Genomic DNA, 19,722 nt, shown 5'->3' on the forward strand with positions numbered 1-19,722 from the left:
AAAGCCCACACCGCAGCCAATTCGATCGAATGGGTGTGAAATGAGCCGACCGTACGTACCTATGTGCATATGCAATGCACTGGTGACGGCTGGGTTCGAGGGGTTGTGTCAGGGGATTCACTTTCATTATAAGGTCCATTGAAGTTGAAACCGATGCCGAAACGGGGTGGTGGTTCCAGGGGCACTACAGCATCACTCGAACTTCATGGATGCCAGTTGTACAATTGCTATTACGACCTCTGACCCTAATAAAACTGTGTAGTGCAGCGATGGCTTTAGCAGGTGCACGAGAGTGGCAATTTGCTGTAGCACCGAAATTCGTGAGCTTACCGAAAGATACAACTAATGCAAATTGTTCGCGAAATTGAATAATATCAGTGTTTGAATTGTGATTTTTTCGATGCTGTAAGGAGCTATTTAAAATATGATTGAGCTCTTCGCTACGAAAACATTGTTAGTGCTATTACCTTTTATCCGTGCAGGCGCGCCCAAGTTTCGTGTGCATCGTTGCACGTTTAATCTTTTGGAGAAACCAGTTCCAATGTACGATAACGAGTTTTAAATTATCGTTAATTTAGTGGTAAATAAGAAGTAATTGATTTTTGGAATTTGAGGACGGAGAAGAGAAATTATAAATTGTAAATAATATGTGCCGCCCGTATCGTTTCGCGAATGATAACAGGCAGTTTGCGTGATCATCGATGGCCAAGACTGCGTAATTCTTACGATGAACATTAGCAACTATGCTAATAGTTTTTATACAACTGAACGAAATGCGATATGATTATGATATGAGTGTTGAATAGCTCAAATGTACAAGGTTTTATGTCATGATCAACTTTTTTTTCGCATGGACTCATCACTGCGGCCAGAAGCATTTGATTTATTATTATAGGGTTTGAGTGTTTTCTGTACTCCGCACTTTATGTTGTTGGCAATATAATTATCATCTATATCCGTGCTTGTGTTTCTACCCTTCCTTTTCAAGCTTCCCGCCCTACTATACCGAACCTCTTTCCCTCCTGCCAATATTATACTTGCTTTACTTAACTTTTGCGGTGACCGACCGATTTATCGATCCAGTGCCGAATCCAGAATACGTCACCATGTAACTTGGTCTTGGGCTTCTATCCAATCGCCTCTAACACCTGTTACGCGGCCATTCTCGTCGGCAACACACATCGAACGAGTACGGGATCTATCCCGTTGTTGTTCTCCGGCATACTAACTGCATGTCTAAGGAGCTGCGTAGCCGCAAGGTTACAGAGTCCGCTTTGTCAAGCGGATGGTCGTGGGTTCGAATCTTAGTAGAATCAGGCCATTCGCTATCAAAAAGGACTTGAGCAAGGGTTTATTCTCAGGCTCCCCACCAGTTGCCCTTCGTTCACGTTGAAATCTATAATACCTCTGCGTGACTTTCTATAATAAATAACAAATCTTTCTCTAATAATAAATAATAATTTTTCAATCAAAAATAAGTCCCTCTTATCAATAAAACAGGACAGAAGGACGCACGACGAAACTTCTCCGGGAAATTATAATTGGTGATATTTAGCAGGAGTAACGAGGCTCGGTATAGTTGAACAGCAAGTGTTTATAAGGAAGGGTAAAGCACATTCCACACAAAAAAAAAATATAAATATTAATGAGCATGCCACAATAGCGGTATTGCTAATAACAGAAGTGCGGAATACAGCAGACACCCCGGCACATCTTACAATAGATCAACGATTCTGGTCAAAGCGAGGAAGTCCATACAGGAAAAAAAACTGCATGTCTAGCCACTTAAGCTTGCCGTGTTCTATCCGCTCCCTTCGTATACCTGGGTTCTATCCAACGATTTGTATGCTTGACTTCATAATTCAAGGGATTCAAGGCTGCCAAGAATTGGACGCAAGATCCTAGGAAATCACTGATTTCCTGATCAGCCTCTTTGAGTGTCCATGCTTCATGACCATACAGATCCACCGGGAGAATCGCTGGTTACGTAATCCGTCGAAGGCCCCGTTTGCGGTTGCTATCTACCTTTTTACCTTACGGCTAACCTCAGTGTCGCATATCGCCAATGTACTCAGGTTATTAAATTCCATTCGTCAACTACTTCAAATGTTTCCTCATCAATCCCCACCGCAGCGCCAAGGTCCGACGAGCTACTAGGCTCTTTACTAGCCATCAGGTACTTCGTTTTGGCAGACATATCCCCAGCTACCCAGACGCTTGATGTCAGGAAGAGCACGTATCAGTCTAATCTGTTTGGTTGGGAAAACGTGTTCGAGCTTGATCCGCCATAACTCATTTCTCCTAACTGAATCGTACACTACCCTGAAGTCTATGAACAGATGGTGAATCTGCAAACTAGATTCTAGAATTTTATCGAGGATTTGTAGCAAAGTGTACATTTGGTCTATAGGGGAGCGTTCATCTCGAAAATCACATTGGTATTTGTCAACAAAGGTTTCTTGCAACAGCGGGCAGTGTGTCGAACAGTTGACATTTTTGCATGACACCGTATCGAAAAATACTGTTGCCTCTCTTGCAGACTGCGACAGCAGCGTTCAACTGTACGCTTCTCTTTTTGAGAGAATCGTGTGACTTAAAGCCAACACGGATGGTTAACGGTTCTCTTTTGTGCCGATCTCTAGCCGCTTCGATATCTCGACTGTCTCATTGTGCGAATGACAATAATTGGCAATCAAGCGACAGTTTAGCACAGTAATAAGATAGAAAATCAATAATTACTATGTATGTACTGCCGAAAAATATCATCAATCGTGTACACCAGAAAATTTGAATCCCAACTTCTAATCTTTTTCATTCGAAAATAGTTCGCTGTAGCGAAAGTCTCACCAAATTTAGCATATTTAATCAAAAACGGGACAATAAAAGCATGAATCTTACAAATTCAATCAACGTCCTCGTGCCCAAATAAAAATTGACGCTAAGTGAATTGATTCCACTTCAATTCGTAATAAATGCAATAATTACCACAGACAGCTACAGTCAATAACACACGAGCCAGAGATTGTCTATACAATGACAACAATATAAAAAGAAGTGTGCAAGAGAATTGTTGTTCATGATGAATTCGTGACAAAAAGCAAGAGATAAAGCAGATCGTTTGAAACTTCGGTAGCGGCTACTGTCGCGTAGTGTTTCATTCCACAGAGGTAAACACAAAAATCTTGCTACTGTCGTGTGAATACTGTAGCGTACTAGTACATTTCCCTACCCTGACAGTGGGAGAGAATTTGTGTATGGTTTTGAGACATGTTATGCACATTAGTTGGTGCAGTAGATATTGGTGCTATCGGTAATTGGTACAGTAGATCGGGTACATTACGCCTTCCAACAAGTCCGTGGGCATTTCTTCATCTGCCCACATTTTCAGTATGATCCTATGGATGGTTCAACACAGCTGTTCGCTCTCGAGCTTGAAGAGTTCGATGAAATGCTATCCTTCCCCGCCGCCCAGCAGCTTCTCAGCTCAAGCACTGCTTTATTACCCCCGTTCATGGACGTTGGGTCCACACTGACAGTTTTTCCTCCACTCTAAATATTGATCCTGTTCCTTTTGACGCCTCTATTGGTTCCAATGCCTGGCTGCGGTTTACCGGTAATCAGGTTCCTCTCCTTCTTCTCACTAAATGGCTAAAACTGGCGAATACGGAGGAAGCTAGTTCGTAGCGCAATTCCTATAATTTTTCGATCGTATCGCAATCAGAACGAATGGAAGCATTGTCTTGATGAAAGAGCACTTTCATCGTTCAATCGAATCAATAATTTTGTTTATTGATTGTTCTATCATGCTCAAGATAATTCATGATTATTATACCTTGTGAACTCCCTTTACTAGCTGATTGCTGCGTTTTTGAGCGCATCAGACGACTCCCACCAAGTAGTATCCACTCTACCGACTGCCTATTGGACTCTACCAGGAGTGTAAAGCTTGATCCATTTAATATTTGGTCGCACAAAATGGGATATATCTTCGTTAAAAAAAAAACGTAGAAAAAATCTTGAGATATCATTTTGCAGCAAATTTATTAACCTTTAAAATAAAAAATACAGAAAAAATATTCGTCTGAGTTTCGACTGAATTCACACACTTTTCGTTTTATACCGCGCATTATATGGTACGGAGCCGAGAACTTCTTAGCCAAATCACGCAGGGTGATCCTAGGGTTCTTCCAAACTGCTCTGCAGACTTTCAATCGTAGCTGATTGTCAATTGTTCCATCTCTGCGGTTGCTGTGATCAGCGCAATCCAGTGTTAGAATTTGAATCGTTTCAGCACGCTATTTACGGTTGAATCTGAATTTGAGGGATTTGAGGCATTTCGCAACTTTTCTCACGTTTTTCAAAAATTTTCTCGCGTTCTTCAAGTTCCGTCGTCGAAAACTTTTGATCAACTGATTTAAATTTAATGAATCTTTCACCACTATGTAAACAAACCTTCCCCATCACTGCGCTGTCATTAGTTTCTCGTAAACGCCACTAGAGGCACCACAGTAAATAGAAAGCTGCGACCACATATTGAGTGGATAAAACAGAAGGTCGAGTTCCGGATCAGATTGTAGCACCAAGGCTTTGCTCACAGTGAAAAAACGACAATTCATATATAAATGCTCTTCTATCGTATAACTTTTGTATCGGGTGATTTCTTGCACTCTCATCCGCATAGAATTGACCAGCTCTTGACAAGTGCCGACAGGCATACCAGGCTACTTGGATTGTTTACCAGAGTTCCTGAGTGTTTTTGTATTCTTCCGTATAATTCGACTTCTTTACGATATGTCACAGCTTCTCGATGGCATTTCAGTCTGATGACTAGGCTAGCCTTTCCACGACATCGACCTTGTAAGCAGCAAACCATTTCGTTACAGTTCAGGTGATGCGTTTCGGGTCGTTGTCTTGCATGAATTGCCATTTTTCCGGCATTTCCCAGTCTGCGTTCGGTAGCATAACGACTTTCTATATCTGAGTGTAAAGGTACCGGTCCATTATTTAGTCAATTCAATCCAAGGGACCAACTCCGTATCATTAGAAACACCCTCACGCCATGATGTTGCCTTCTTCGTGTTTGATGCATCAAACTTTTTCAACAGAACCTATCAAGTTGACCTTCGTTTCATCAGGTCACACATTTCGCCATTTCGAGCCTGATTTAGGCCTTAGCAATCGAAATGGTCCTTGTCAAACTAAAACATCACTAAAAGATGCTTATGTGTGAGCATAGGAACCTTCCTGGGACTTTTACCAAGCTCCACAAGCCGTCTCTGGATTTGATTATTTTGTAAGGGGTTAAAATTACACTGTTCATTGATATGAACTTTTGAAATATATCTCTGTTTACTATGCGTGTTTCAGAGATTCCAAAACTTTTCCGTGTAAATCCGAAGATTCTACGGATTTCTGCGAATTTCTACATATACTGTACATCCGCAGAAGTGAAACAGATCCGTAGATCACTGGGGAAATCCGTATATTTGGTGAGCCTAGCAAATCATTGACCACTCCCTTAAGTGATCGGGCTCCTACATCGACACGCTCCCAGTCTAGTATAATATGGTTTATGGAACCAATCATCTCTCCAGGATTCAAAGACCCAATTTCTTTGGGCTGTAAACAGCCACTGTCAAGAAACCTTGATCTGCGTTCAAATAATGCACCACAACTGCAAAGCAGATATTACGATATCCCGCTTTGTTAGAAACACATTCGATTAGAGCACCATCCTTTGCTGTCGTTTTCCGAGGGCGCATAGTCGATTCCTATTTTTTTCGATCATGAAGTTCATTGAAAACAGAAGCTTTCAATCGTCCCAGGTATTCAGCAATCTTTCGTTTGCCTGTTTTATCTTCTTTCACGAATTGAAATCTTAATGAATTATTGTTACCATGTCAAATACTTACTAGAATTTATATCAAACAGCTAGTTTTTTTTAAACACAGTAAAAATAAACATCAAATCGTATGTTTTGTCGTAATTTTATTCGTAACTTTATTATATACTTTTCGCAGGAACAACGCGTCTTGCTAGAACGTTTTATTTCTGCTGGGTCAAACTTGCTGTGACATATTATCATACTAGTGCAAGTGCTCGCCGCTGGATATCGCATATACTTTTATTGAACTTGCAGTTAAAAGCATAGACCTATTTACGCACGAATGTGTTAAGCCTGTATCACACTCTTTGACCAAGCGTCAAATATTTGTCACTTTTTGACAGATAAAAATTTGGTCAAAGATAATTGTTTGTCACTCTCGAATTTTAACATGGGACAAAAACGGGCTAACAACAACCATGATGTCAAATAAATTTGACCATCATGCCAGAAGGTCAAATATTTGACCATTAGACAAAGAGTGTACTACAGGCTTTAGTGCCACTCGATGAGGAAAACATAAACAAATCACTGCTTTGTTAGCAATGCTAAGGTTTTAGCAGCTAGACCAATATTCAGTAGAACAATTATCATATGTTTCAAGTTTTTCATGCATGACCAGGAATCAGGAGAAGCGACTGAACATAATCGACCAAAAACGACAAAAAGTAATGAAAAGTCGAAACAACGAAATGCTATGATTTACAGTTTAAAGGAAACAAAAGCAACTCTACACGGCTTTACACGTTTATTAGTGTGCGTAGGTGAAAAGTCACTTATCTCTAATGTGGTGGTCTTATTGTTTTGTCCACGACTGTATATCCTGCATTTCAACAAAATCCTTATTGCTTCCTATCTTTTCTAATATATTGACGAAGAAATTAAAAAAAAACAAGAGTAAGTGACTCTTCCGATCAAAAACCAATCTATTAACATTTCATTGAAAATTTATGTTCAATTTTTACTTTTTAGATTTCACGGCAGATGTCACTTTTCGACGTTTTTCTCGCTCTCGTGAGTCCCGTAATAGGACTTTATTCACTTCACTCTGATTTCACCGTGAAGTGACTCCCGTAATAACCACTACTGTTAAGATATTTTTCGATCGGAGACTTAGCCCGGAAGTTAGTGAAAATTTACTTTAAATCTGAACCCAAAACGTTTAAGCGAGTTTCTCGCCAACGCTTCAGCCAATATTTACCCAATATTTTGAATATGTTTACAAGAATAATGATCATGAAATAATAACGGATTCTGGTACAGTCTCTCTCTGTAATTTAAAATACAAATAATTACTCTATTCCAAACGCCACATTTTCAGTTTAAACTTATGTACTGCGGTGAAACGGCCAACCGCAAAACTTGACTGCCATCACCTTCACTGAAAACAGCCAAACGATAAACCTTGCAGCAGTAAATAGCAATTCGCAACATTTTTTTCTGCTCACTCCACTAAACGGCTCCGAATCCGCGATACCTCTTTGTTTCATAAATCAATTAAATACCACACCGATTTATCTATCGCGTCCATGGATCGATCATAACCGCAAAGCAGCCACAACAAACAGATCATGTGAAATGCACTTATGCCACCGCACTGCCATAACCATTTACCACCGTTCAGCACCTTTCTTCGCGTCGCGTCGCCATCATCGTTGCCGTCATCGGCTTTATCGTGATATTAAACCACTTATGCAGTGCAGAAACACGCATGACTGCTCTTTCGCGCATACTTACCACTAAAATGCAAAGTATCACTTTTGACAACTAGGCAACCTGCCGCTTCGGGAGCGCATTCCAGTCCAGTAGAAGTTTCGAAACTTTTTATTCGAAGAGGCTAATTCCTTGACAGCAAGCGTGTACCGAACCGATCGCGTCACTTTCGTGTACTTCGATCACCTTTAATGTTAATAACGTAATTATCGCATAGTTGAAGGAAAGAAAAACAATTTCCATTTCACTCTTCCATTTATCCCATCGACCGTTAACCGCGATTGAGTCACTGAAGGTTTCCAGTGCGTTGCAAAAACAAAAATGCATTTTCAAAATGGAATCTCATTATTTTCTACTTCCATCACATCTTCAGCTCGGTTCAACATCCTCGTTCAGACATCCAACCTTCATTTTTTTTTTGCAACATTTGTTTAAATTTTGACTTCAAAATGTTGCTTTTGAGAAACGGTATTCTATTGCATAACAACAATTACCTACATGAAAAACAGTTTATGAAGAAACTCACGACTAAATTATCTCGAAACAGTAATTTTCCAGTTACTGTTCCAATAGTATGAATATTAGTTAGTCTTCCTGGTGCTCTGTAGTGCAATCATAAACAACTAGGCTTATGGTGAAAAAAAGAAAGCAAAACCAATTTTCAAGTCATTTGCTTGAATTAAATTTTATAACAAACATTAAAAAACATACATTCTCTATTTAATTTTATTACGAAAGGCCGTTTTCAACAGTTTATACATCCGAGAAAAGATTGCATAGCGGCCCAGATATTAGAAATTAACAGTTATATAAACACAACCGCTAAATGCTTTTACTATTGAGCACATGTATAATTATATAATACACAGTGAAAATAATTGATAATTTTTTCTACATGATTGCATGCAATTAGCAGCGACACGAAATGCTGTGAAGCGATAAACTTTTGCTCTGTCGTTTGATTATTGCGTAACTTGCATATCAAGAAGAATTTTATAGTGATAATTAAAACATATTCTTGTCGCTTATTTTCGCATGTCATAGAAATGGATTTCACTTCATCATTTTTTATTTAAATCATTCTGCTGAGTGAGTCGATCGTAGACCTTAGTCATCATTAGATTAAGTATGGTTCACATCGCTAAATGGTATTTTAATTTTGCCTCAGTTCGTCTGATAATTTTCTGCTAGTTTGTTTACACTAAGGGTTTTTTGACGTTTTACTGCGAGCTGAAACTGAGTCACAAATGTATCTTCTTTACTGTTTCCTTTAGATAATTAATGTAATCACAATTCAAACTAGTTATACACAAACCATAGATCGGTAGTTCTAATTCAAAATGTAGGAAAGGCAGATTAAGAGACCACGGAAAGCCAAAGGGTTAGCTTCAAGTCAGAAATTACTCTAGTCAACAAGAATGAAAAAAAAGTTGTGCTAGAAATAGTTGCTTTATAAAGATAATAGTTTTTTTACATTTCCTGTGAATTTTGGAGCTCCTATTGCATGTGGAAGTGCGCTAAAATGCCACACAGTAGGTACTCATTGGGTTGATCACTTCTACGTTGACTTGCGGGAAAACTAATTTAGGTCTTTTTTGATGAAAAACTTACACGATATTTTCTCCAAATATATAGATCTGATCTGATCTGATGATTATTATTAATTATACGATAAAACAACAAAAAATATGTAAGGAAGGAACAACATTTATTTCCCCCTGAAGATGTCAGTGATCAGTGACGAAACGTCGGACTGTAAAAAACATAAGTCGTTTTACTTTTTTGAGACTGCTCAGCCGAGAGTACACCTGACGCTAGAAATTTTACAGATATTCTGGTTTAATAGTCATCGTTAGCTATATTTGAGATAAATTTGGTCTCATTCTTTTTGTGGCCTCTTCTTTTTTTTTTTTTTGGGAAAGGTTCTTCAAACATGTTGAGAACCTTCAAGGAATTTCAGGTAATTTGACCTGTTTTTGATCATGTAATTTTTAGTCGTTCTGTCTCCTAGAGGTTGTAGATATGTTTAAGACATTTTTTATGTTTTTTAAGTCGCGGTACTTTTTCAGTTCGTTTTTAAAAGCTTCTAAAGTGCTCGCAATTATTTTGAGATATATTTCTTATTCTTTTTCTTTTTTTTCTTCTACTCTCGAATAATTTCTGTCACTTTTTTGGTTTCTGTTCAGCTTTCAGACTTTACCTGGCGTAAATCAAGGCTCGTTTTTTTAGTTTCCTGTTTTCCTTGTTGAACTGATCTAAAATTAAATTTTATGTTCACTTCTGTTTGAAATGTTTCCAGTACGCTTGCTTCTCGGAGCGTTTCCGTGTGTTTTGAGTTAAATATAGTGTACTTGTTTTATCTTTAATCTATTCTCACTTGTAGAAAAGATGTTTTCTTTCCAGCTTCCACAGAAGATTCCATATTGAGTTAACTGTTGGATCTTTTTTTGTTTTTGATCTTTTCTTTGGTTTACTTGAGCGGTTTACAACAATATTAGAAATCAATTTTGGTTTCAGAGATTTCTGTAGCAATTTTTTGCGCCAAACTTCTTTATTCTGCCGCTCGCAAACGAATTTGTACACTTGATGCTTACACCACAGCTAAGCTGAGCAAGACAAGACTGGTGAATCACTCTAGTGAGAATACACAGTAGTACACCACGGTTCGCACTGCTGAGGTGAATTCGGTAACATTCGAAGAGCAAGCATCCGTAACTGGCGACTGGATTTTTTCAGTTTCGAGATGCAAAGCAAACAACGCAATCTACTTTCCTACCTAGATGCTCCTCTCATTTGATATATGCTTGAGAGACACTCAATAAATGCGCTGTAGTGTGCTCTATTGCGTAGTTATTGAGCGTGATGTACTCTAATGTGATAAAGCTGACACCAGTTTATTATCTCTCTGGAGAGATACCTATTCCAGATTCCACCACGGTGTTTTTTAAGCTACTCAGGTACACATGACTCGCTGATCTGTTCAAGCAAGTGCGTCGAGCAGTTGTTTTCTCAGTGAAAGATATTCTCCAATACGCCAGTGATTCTCTAAGGAGAAATGACAAGCCTATAGCTAGAAGTCATTTTAGAGTAGATTTTGGAGCAGTATTTTTTTTTTCAACAGAAAATCATTTTAATTTTTAGGCACTTTTATTTTTGGTCCATTTACTGCAAAAGTCGGAACAATTCCTGCTCTGCCGTTTTCTGTTTTTAGTGGGTACCTAAGGGACCATCCATATACCACGTGAACAGCTTGGGGGGGGGGGGGTTGTGTAATGTCCACGGTCCTTACAAAAAAAAGAATTTATATGGGCATTTGTCCACGGGGGGGCTGGGTTGAAAATCGTCAAAAATCTGTCCACGTGGAATGTGGATGGCCCCTAAGACTGAAGTCTTTTTAGGATGAATTTTGGAAGGATTCTTTTCATTCATGACTTTCCAAACGTCTAGATGGTTTTAGGTTTACAAGTTTTTTATGAATATGGAGTTATATTTCTTTCAAACTCTACCTTTTAAAGGGTCTTCCATAAGTTCGAATACACTTTGAAAATGTGTAAAAAAATTAAAATACAAGATACTCTTACCTGAATCAATTATTATTAAAGCAGTTTTCATTGAGAACCTTCACGTCATATCAGCTGACAGCATACCCCATTTGTGCTGTATGATGAGCGTTTCGCAAAAAAATCGCATGCGGCAGGCATATGGTCCATCGGGTTCTCAACCCAGATCTTGGGAATAAGATGCTAGCCAACGTCAGCGTCAACAACTGATTATTTTGGACATTGTGCGGCTATTGCACGACAAAGTGTTTCTCATCAGAAAACACGAACTCCTAACCTGCGTGCCGCAAACAACTTTACTACAACGTCGCACAGTGCAACGTTCCATAGACGAAAATCAAAAAAGTGGATTCCTTATTGAACCAATTCTATATGCTGGTATGTTTTATACATGTTTGAGACATACTGTAATGATATTAATAATCTCCCAAGTTCACTCAGACGATTAGGGCACGCATCTACAGCGAAGTGGCTTCAAATTTTCAAGTGACACGTTGTTTTTAAAATTTTTTCTTAGTTTTCAAATTAATTTTTTAATATACTTTATATCTTTTCACGTTAAAATCAAAATGGCAATGGTAGAGGCATGTAACTACTGTATTTCACATGTTACTATTGAGACATAACGTAGCGCATTTGGAAGTTAAAGGCTTCTTAGTCATGTTTATTTATGCTTAGAGAAAAAAGACACTTGCGATTTGAAATCGATTGTCAAAAAAAGTACCCCAAAGTATCTCTCTGAATTTCACTTTTTCCTCTTATTTGGAATGTCCTTCAAACTTTGGACGTGATTGCCATCAGTGTGTCGAACAGTTGACATTTCTGCATGACACCGTATCGAAAAGTACTGTTGCCTCACTCGCAGACTTCGACAGCAGCGTTCAACTGTACGCTTCTTTATTTTAGAGAATCGTGTGACGAGAAGCCAACACGGGTGGTTAACGATTCTCTTTTGTGTCGATCTTCGGCCCGGGCGACATCTCGACTGTCGCACTCTCCGAAAGACAATAATTAGCAATAACACGACAGTTTAGAACAGCAATATAATGGAAAATATATAATTTCTGTATTCTGCCGAAGAATATCATCAATCGTGTAAACCTGAAGATTTGAATCTTAATAACTTCGTCGTTAGTTTGGATCTAAACTGGTTGTAACTTGAAACACGAACGCTTGTGAAAGCTACATATATCTTAGAGCAAAGTAATATTTAAGTTAGCAGCCGTTCGTGCTGAATCGCGTACATGAAAAAGTTACAAGTACGACACAACATATACGATAGAATACCACCCGTGACCCGATATTATATTTATTTTATTATTTCTGTTTTTTGTTAATACAAAGAAGTCAGAAAATCTATGTGTTTTAATATTCATCTATAAATCATTCATTTGATCAAACTAATTAAGTATTTAAGCATAATTTAACTAGAGTTTTAAGTGGCGTGAATCTTTGGGTATGAATATTGAAAGCTTTAGGAAAAATACAGAAAAATTTCATATAGTTAAATGTCACATCCTCTCATGTTACAAATTAGGAGAACAGTCTTTTCGATAAGCTCGTTGTTAAGCTTGACCAGTAGTATGCTCTCTATCGTTAAAATTTTCGAGCTTAGTCCCAAGCTGTGATCTAAGTTTGTATATTGATGATGATAGATGATGCCATGCAGCATCATTGAAGGGGAATGGGTTAGCTTGTGAACTTTTTCTTTCAAAAAGGGTTCGCTGTAGGTAAAATTTTATTTAAATTAAGCATTTGACATTCAGATAAAGAGCAGTACAATAAACATATGAATCTTACAAATTCAATAAACGTCCGCGGACCTGAATAAAAAATCAATGCTAAGTAAATTGTATCCACCTCAATTCGTAATAAATGCCATATATAGCACAGAGAGCTACAGGCAATGACACTGAGCCAGAGATTGGTTTCACAATGACTACAATATGAATAAAAGTGAGAGAGAGAATTGTTGTTCATGCTGAATTCGTGACAAAAAGCAAGAGATAACAGCAGAACGTATGATTCCTCGAGAGCGGCTACTGTCGCGTAGCGTTTCATTCCACAATGGCAATCACAAAATCTTGCTGCTGTCGTGTGAATGCTGTCGCGTACCAGTACAATTCTCTACCCTGATTGCCATTGCTCAAGTGTGCTCTTTCAACCGAAATCCGTGTTTGCAAATGATACCTCTGGAACCAAGAGTGAGAAATTTGTCGTTATTATGTCCCTTACTTTTAAGTATAACACGTAATTTATGGGCAAAACACATGAAAGATTCCTGGATTAACAATGTCTAGATGTTTTGCAACAGTAAACCGTAAATAAACACAATTAAAAGAGAATTAAATAGAAATAATCATCAAAACTGAATGTGATGGCGTTTAGGTCACTTTTTCATCGCCTAGAAACTATTTTAATATGCCTTTCGAGCCTTTTATCTCGAAATGGATGATATTCTTGGAAAATTATCATTCTATGCTTCTGTACAAAAAAATGGCGTTTGAGACATTTTTGCGATGACGGATTTGACATGCGTCAATTGTGCAAATAGTAGCTCTCATCGGTACTAAACATTTTTCGTGACACACCAATTGAAAAATAAACTAAAATGGTTGTTTTGATTTTTGTCCCACGTTCCCACATTCATGGCACTGTGCGTCGCGGTACTCTTTCATCGTGCTCAGTAAACAAACAACAAATGTCAGCAAGTCGTCACAAACCGTTTGGTCGTTTTTAACTGCCTTTGAAATCAATTATTTTGCTGGTCTCTGGTGGTATTCTTCCTCTTTTCGACTAAATTTGGATCATTTTTCGTTCGTCTGTTCTGTTGTTAATAGCAATTACAAACCATTTTGAGATAAATTCACGATAGCTCTATTTTTTGGCATTTTGTTGCTTAGCTAGCATGAACATAATTCAAAATTCCTATACTCTAGTAGCGGTTTAAGGTATTTTGAACTAAGTTTTGTTTAATTTTTTATCTATCTTCTGTCTAGAAGCATTGCTATTCACAAGGTAATTGGGAATAACTTTTTGAAAGTAATTTAAAGTCAATTTAAATTAATTTTGAAGCTATATTTAATTTTTCTTTGCTTTTCCAAGTGTTTTCATACATGTAATGTCCAGTTTGGAAATATTCTGGGCTTAATTTGATGCAGGTTATATGATTTTGATTTCTACAGATTACTTTACTTTATCAAATCAAACATGCTGAATTGAACCAACGTGAAGTGAACTTTATAAGTACGTTCACTGTTTTTCGTTGAATCATTTTTTTATATTTAATCACTAAATGAGCCACAGAAACAAACGTTTCTGAACTTTCCTTTGTGAAAAATGACGATTTTTCTGTCCATGTGGAATGTTTACGGCCTTTTGATCGATCAATCAACTCTAGTAAAATTATCACATCAAAAAGACTACCTACCTGAAATCGAACGACAGCTTTGACAGCGCAGTCTTTTGAGTAAAGGTGAAACTGATGCATGCTAGTATGTGTGTGTGATGCGAAGGCAATCCGAACGCACAAGCAGGATCATACGCACACAATGTTTTCATAGCATTACAATTACTTTCGTAACAATCTTTCACCTTTAATAAAGTAAGTGCGCTGTTCGATTTGACGCTTGTCATTTGTATGTCGTTGATTCAGAGATATCAGTCTTTTCGATATGATGTTATTGACTAACAAATTTTATTAGAATCGCTCTTCTTGAATTCTCACTTAAACTACGATTTAAACTATTAAGTTTGTGAAAAAATATGATGGTAATTCTGAGTTCTATTTTTGGTCGAAATGAAGAATAAACTAAATGTTCGTTCACAAATTTACTTCCTGTATCTGTTTAGCAAAGTCAGAAGACCACGTGATTTAAGTATTGGAAGCGGAGGCGAATCAACCAAAAAACAGATGGGAGCGAGGTGAATATAGCGGGGAGAGAACAGAAAAAATAATAGAACATGCATTACGTGTGTTACGTATAAAAACATAATTCCAAAGAAATTTTATCGTTATGCGATAAAAACCTTAATAGATTGTAGTTGAGTTAAGTGAAAAAATTAAAATTTGCTGTGCATTTACCAATCACATTCCATGAAAAGATCAAAGAACGTCTACAAAAAATAATAAAAAAAGTCTGACAAAATATTAAAGAAACATTCAAATTACCTTTCACTGTATATTTATTCAAATATCAATTATCAAAGTAACATACATGTTCCAGATTTATTTTGATTACCGGAAACTGCCTTAAGTTTTTGTGAGAGTAAAGAAAAGATAATTAGGTACAAATATGTTTTTAGTATCGAAAAAAAAGTTGTTGAACATCTAGCATAAATATTACAATATAAACAGTTAAATTATATTGGTAATAAACATTATCTTCGAAGTTGAAACAGCAATCCATAAGCATAAAAACTTCCTACAGTAAGTATCAGTGGGCAAGCAATTTTTCGCACCTGACAATTGGCTTCTAATGCCTCCTCAACTGTAGATACTTTTTAGGGGAGCCTCGAGGGAGGAGTGCAACCGCGCTGCGTTAGAGTGCCCGTGCGCTTGCGAGAAAAACCTTACGGCTCCACCGCCACCCGTTCGAGTGAGAGTGAGCGCAGAAGACGCAGGCAGGCTGAGAATCAAGTTGTGAAGCAAAAGCTTCCAAGGGCCCTAGCCGTAGAAGCAGCGAGCGTGGGGCAGCGAACTCTCGTCTATGCAGCATGGCTTTGGTGGAACAATAAACAAAACAGTAATAAACAGAGCGCTCGCCATCCGGGCTGCGAATTATTACAGTTTCTGATGTTTCAGTTCGTCCTCGGCTTTCGTACTAGAAAGACGTTTGTAAATTGGTTTGAATACTCCGCCGCGATCGATCGTCGCGTTGTCCGTCGCGAGCCCTCGGTGGTGGGTTTTTGGATTTCGAGATTAGCTAAGACCTTTTCGACCGACCGCAATGATTGATTTCGTCCCAGTTCGACTCTAGTATCGGCATGAAACAATCGAATTGATTGATTGGGAATTTTGGGGTTGGTAATTTGCGAGTCGAGTGCAGTGTTACGTCGAGATGGCATTTTGGGGCCACTAGATAATGATGGACTAAGGCGCGCGCACACGCTCAGTGCAAACCATTAGGAATAATTACTTCGGATGGCAGCATTAGTGCGTGAATTTTTATCTTGACCCTTCGTTTCCCGCGTGATGTGTTGAAATCGTGCCGCAGTTAGCAGTTGGGCGGACAGTTTCCGGTCACGACGAGCCACAAGATAGAACAAAATAACTGAAAAGTTTCACCGGCTTGTGTACATACGTTACGGTTTGGCACCAGAAAGGAAACATACATGAGCTGGTTAAAAGTGTTCTGTTCGTATAGTGAGCATTCCTTCTAACATGGGCGATGTGTGGAAATCCGTCGCGAAAAGTTCTGTTTATGCAAATTGCCAACAAACAAGTGATTGTAGGCCCGTTGAAGCCGGCAAACAAATTTCGATTCCGATCAGTGCCCGATCAGCAACGTAGTGCATTGCGAAAGAGACCGCCACACTTTGCGTTGTTTGGCCCGTTTTCTTGCCGTTTACGAAGAAATAAAAAGATTGATTAACTCCGAGAGATAGTGTCGTGTCGAGAAGTTCATACCCTTTTCCCACTGCCATACCTTCATTAAGCGTGGTTTGTGACTTCGGGATTCGACAGACCACTCAAGTGATCAATTGACCACGGTACCAAGTGCCGTGACGCCTAATTAAGTGGAAACTGAGGCAAAAATTAGTGTTACCAGGTGTATCGATGGTTGCGGCCGCTAAATTGAATTGAAACGTTCTTACACTCGTGTAAATGTGTGATTGAAGCATAATATACGATGACTGAAGTGTCGAGGAGATGCTGTTCCTAGCACCCAATGATCGTTCAAGCATGTGCCGAGTGTCGTCTTACTACCAACTAAACCAGTAGAGGCGTCTCTGGAAGAAGAAAGACCGAGAAAAAAAGTGTTGTCTTCGGCAAGTGTGCAGTTTGCGCTTAGTTTGTGTGAAATGGAAAAGCGTGATGCAAGACAGATTTGTGAAACGTCTGAATAGTTGTGGTAATTATTAGTTTGGATCACCGGAAAGAGACCCGCATCATGGCACCGAGTGGCCGGATGGGAGTAGCTGCCGAGTGGCTGTAGCCACTTAATTGGGTGGAACTTACTTCGCGAAGCTTGTGTGTAGCGTATTTACATCTGCAGCAATACTCAGGTTTGCCTACGTGTATGGTGAGATGACTGAACAGAGCAAGATTCTTAGGAGCTTGCGGTGAATTACAAGTTGTTGTGGTTTGTTATTCCATAAAGAAAGTTCTCACAGCTCAACGCGAACGGAAATGGCTAGCAGAAGTGCTGGTGCTTGGGGGAAGATGGATTTGATTTGCTTAATGTTTCTTTAATTATACTGTGAGATGTCCATGGCTAGTTATCGAAAAAGGAAAGAGACGCATGATTAAACTGGAAAGAAACGATGCTGTGCCATGCATGGTGATTTTTCGTTCTCCTGTTTTTATTAACGTAACGGGTTTGATGAGAAGCGTAGGGTAAACAGAGTAACTTTACAAAAACATGTTTTTGAGTGATGGATTATGTAAACTATCATCACGGCAAAGCAGTGCCAGCGTTCAAACACTGGTTACCGTTCTTCGTAAACTCGTTTCTTAACACTGATTTCAAAGTTTCAATCGTTCAAAAAAATGTTGCAGTTTGAATACAACAAAACTAAAGTGCGTAAAATAGGCTTCGTCATTGACTTCGGAAATGTCACCTAGAATCATTCGTCAGAATTTTGTCAGAATTTTATTTGTTATTGCTTGAATTGATATCGGCAGGTTTGGGTATTTCAATGCTTTGGAGTGATTGTTTGCCAGGCAGAAATTTGTTCATATAGGAGCTGTATTGAATTAACAGTAATTGGTTGACTTTTTTTTTTTTTTTTTGGAAACGACGTTTGGAAATTTTATATGAGAGAGGGTATGGTTATTGTGCGTTTACCATAATGCAATAGACCATCTGCTTCCAATGTGGTTTTCTATACCAAGTTATCAAATTCATTTCAATGATGCCATAATGTTAGTCTGAGAGAAGATCCTATTGAGGCTTCTGAAGAAAATTCAGCTATTTAGAGTTTCAGAATCATTGGATTTAAACTTAAATAACTTTATCTGTGTTCTATTTTATTCTATTATTTAAATGACCCACACAGCGCTTTGAATTATGAACTGTGTTTTTGAAAATATTAAGGAAAATCCGCTCGAAACAAATATTAAAAAAAAACTATCAAAGATTATTCTGAGAGGTGAAATATGGAAAGTTCAAAAGATTGATAAGGGAGTAACGGAGCTTGAATATTGTTTTTTATAATATTTAACAACACAACGTTTTGCATTTTTTTAAGGTGTTAAGGATTCAAGGTTAATGGCATTTTTAGCTACGAACGAAAGACAATATTCTTTTGTTGGCAAAAGTACCTTCTTTTAGACCTAAGAAATGCACCCTATCGAAGGGTCAAAATGCACTACAATACGGCCGAATTTGTCATCTAATAAATAATGACGAATTGGTTTTCTTTGGAATTCCATTAACTCAAACGGCATGGTTTTTAAAAATACCGTTTTTGATTGCCTCTAGCACCGAACCGTTCAACAGTTCATGACCGTCGATTGGACTTTCGGACATTACTGGAAACGAGATGAAATGTTTGTTTGTTTACTAAGAGTCCTTTTACCCAGAGCTACGTGAAGCGTTATGCGCCGAACGTAACTGTAGAATGTTTCATTTTTACCGTTATGAAAGGTGATGCTCATTGAAACTTACCGATATTTCATCAGAATTATGTTGCTCGACGTTTATTCGAGCAATAACACTTCTCGCTGATGAAAAACAACAATTGAAGAGCTAAACAATTTTAATTCAGTTGAGAAAAAAATTAGACCTTACGCAATGAAAACTTTTTTTTGTATTTATTTACATTTTCTGACATTCCTGTGCTGCCAAATTGAGTCCCTGTATAGAAAACATTGATTCAAATGATGGAATTATTATTTTGTTATACTCATTTTCATTCACTAAGATATTGAAAATACTGTAAAAGACTGGTTTTACTGAATTTCTGGACTTAAGGCATAGATTTATGGCGAAATAATTATCATTTTTGTTATCATTGGACAAAGGTACTTAGAAAATATAGACCGACTTTTGCAGCATAAAAAAACACAAAACCAAATTTCTCAAGCTGTCAAATAGCTTCATAATGTAAGAATTTATTCATGTTAATGTTTGTGTTCATCTTAAGCCGTTTTATCTGGTTACAGCTTGTGTGGTGACAGAACATGTTGATTGTTTATTTATTAGATGCACAACTAATTTCTCGCTAATTGTTAATAGATGGCGTCAGCAGTAAGTGCTGATCGATTTTGACATATCTAAAACGTGATAAATCAAGCTTAAACGTATGGTAGACAAACCACTTTGATACGTCAGCGATTTCATTGTAGCGTCATGTAATCCTGGTTGTGTGGGAATGTCTGGTTCTGAGCCAAACACTCGT

The 19,722-nt window shown here is 38.0% G+C and overlaps 1 protein-coding gene across 8 annotated transcripts in view; it reads left to right on the forward strand.

The window, feature by feature from the left end:
- Window positions 1-19,722, forward strand: part of LOC129720715 (ankyrin repeat and BTB/POZ domain-containing protein 2) — a 251,037-nt gene that overhangs the window by 207,484 nt on the left and 23,831 nt on the right. The window contains exon 1 of one of the 8 annotated variants that reach the window (XM_055672334.1): window positions 16,027-17,385. The exons of 5 other annotated variants lie outside the window; for them this stretch is intronic. The gene's annotated coding sequence lies outside the window, so the exon portion shown is untranslated. Of the gene's footprint in view, window positions 1-16,026; window positions 17,386-19,722 lie in introns of those variants that run through there. 2 more of the 8 variants (XM_055672335.1, XM_055672336.1) reach the window with 2 other exon arrangements.

This window comes from Wyeomyia smithii, chromosome 2 (genome assembly GCF_029784165.1).
Source record: "Wyeomyia smithii strain HCP4-BCI-WySm-NY-G18 chromosome 2, ASM2978416v1, whole genome shotgun sequence".
Lineage (NCBI taxonomy): Eukaryota > Metazoa > Arthropoda > Insecta > Diptera > Culicidae > Wyeomyia > Wyeomyia smithii.